The following is a 2,336-nucleotide window of genomic DNA, read 5'->3' as shown; positions in this document are numbered from 1 at the left end:
GTTGAGACTTAGGAGTTAAAAAGACCAGGCTTTTTTAAAAAAAGACAAACCAGGCTTTTGCTCTAGCTGGCTTGGCTCAGGGATTAGAGTGTCACCTCAGTTGTGAGCTCAGGCCCCAGCTCCTGTCCAGGCACGTGTGCGTGGGAGGCAACCAATTGAGGTGTCTCTCTCACATCGACGTTTCCCTCTCAGTGTCTCTCCTCTCCCTTCCACTCTCTCTTAAACAATAATCAGTGGAAAAAATATCCTCGGGTGAGGATTAACAACAACCACAACAAAAATAGATCAGGCTTTTGAAACACAGAGACTTTCCCCTCAAGCCAACTGTTTCAAAGTCTAATTTGGTCATTCAAAACTCAAGCCCACTTTCTTTCTTTGCATTTCCGCAGGAACAGCTTTAATTCTGAAAGGAAGGGAAGGTGGGATAGTGGAAGATACCTGGGAGAGGGGGAAGAGAGAACATAAATTAATATTTCTGTGGCATCATATGGACACAGACAATGGAGTGGTGAAGGCCTGGAAGGGGCGGGTGCGGGGTGCAGGGGGTCAATGGGAAAAAAACACCCCAAAACAAAGGGGACATCTGTAATACTTCAACAATAAAGAAAAAAGAGCCCTAGCCCATTGGGCTCAGTGGATAGAGCATCAGCCTGTGGACTGAAGCGTTCTGGGTTCGATTCCGGTCAAGGCACATGCCCAGGTTGTGGATTCGATCCCCAGTAGGGGGGTGTCCAGGAGGCAACCCATCAATGATTCTCTCTCATCATTGATGTTTCTATCTCTCTCTCCCTCTCCCTTCTTCTCTGAAATCAATCAAAATATTTATTTTTAAAAATACAATCTCTGCACCATTTCTTCCTACTGAGAACACCAGGAGATATTTCTCAGCCTCCTTGGCAGGCAGTTAGAATGGGGATGTGTGTCAACTTTCTGGCCAATGGGATGTAGGTAAAACTGATAAAGATCACTATGGGCCTGGCCCCTAAAACATCCCTGCCAATATTCTAGCCCTCTCATCCCCATCCCCCTCCCCACCCCCCAGCAGCTGGGAGACCATGAGCTAAAGACAGTAACATCACAAGAGGAAAGGAACCCGGATGCCTGAGTCATCCATTGGAGGAGAGCTATAGAAGCTGCACAAAAAGCTGCCCCCTGGCCCCCCTCTTGTCCCCGCAACAGGCTATGATGTGATCAGGAAATGAAACTTAATTGTGTTAAGCCACTGAGGTTTAGGAGTGAGTGTGTGTGTGTGTGTGTGTGACCGCAATTTATATTATACTCTGAAAAAATACTTAAATATTGTTCTACTTCATAATCAATGCACAAAAGATCAGAGATTGGGAATCAGAAGCTTGACTATTTTGATTAAAATTTATAAAGTTGAAGGTGTATAAAATGATACCAATTCTAAGAAAATACTAAGCATTATCTTTGGACAATATTCAAAGCTTGACGTTGAAGGAGAATGATGGGGAAGAAAAGCAAGAACGGTATGTCAAACCCCTTTCTTCAGCCAGCCTGGCATAACACCTGGCATGTTGAGATGCTTAATAAGTAATGACTGACTGAATGAAAACCCATCAATCTACCAACTCTGATTAAACCCAGGACATTTACTTTTTTAAAAAAATTCTACTTTCAAATATTTGTTATTCATAATCCCCTTCAATCTACATCCACTGTTACAGCCTTGCATACAGGCATTATAATGATTACTTTCCATAACTTTTTAAAGATTTCAAATGTATTTTAATTTTTTAATAATGCTATATTTAAATGAGCAGCAGAGTGCTTAAATGACAAGTTGATTTTGAAATAATTCTGTATTACAGCAACTGTGATGGTTACTCATCATTCTACTCTTTTATGGTGCCTCTGCCAACAGGGGACAGGCTTCATTCTATTGCAATCTGTGTGGTTGTAAATATCCATGGAACAACACAGAAAGTGGCTCCTCTGGCTAGTACAGCATTACCATATTTGTCATGAAAATCTGGGAGTGTTTTCTGTAGCTCTGTCTTGTCCTAATTTGTTGAATGCTTTGAATCTTGAGGCTTAATATATTTCTAGCCAAGGCAAACATCATGAAGGTGTTATAAAATTGCAATTGATTGCAGTTGCTGGTCTATTTCCTTTCCATTCCTGGTGAGAGCCCTATTCCTGGTGTGCAGAGTACTGCCTTCTCACTGTGTCCTCACATGTAAGAGAGAGAAGGAGAGAGGAAGAGAAGAGAAGGGAAGGGAAGGAAAGGGAAGGAAAGGGAAGGGGGAAAGGGAAAGGGAAAGGGAAAGGGAAAAGGAGAGGGAAGGGAAGAGGGAAGGGAAAGGAAGGGAAGG

At 42.6% G+C, this 2,336-nt stretch overlaps 1 pseudogene; it reads right to left on the bottom strand.

Moving 5' to 3' along the window:
* Positions 1 to 1,856: 1,856 nt before the first annotated feature.
* LOC102761041 lies at positions 1,857 to 2,083 on the bottom strand (annotated as a pseudogene).
* Positions 2,084 to 2,336: the final 253 nt, after the last annotated feature.

This window comes from Myotis davidii, unplaced genomic scaffold (assembly GCF_000327345.1).
Source record: "Myotis davidii unplaced genomic scaffold, ASM32734v1 scaffold842, whole genome shotgun sequence".
Taxonomy (NCBI): Eukaryota; Metazoa; Chordata; class Mammalia; order Chiroptera; family Vespertilionidae; genus Myotis; species Myotis davidii.
Note: the sequence above shows the minus strand (reverse complement) of the source record. Positions and strands in the feature narration are given on the sequence as shown.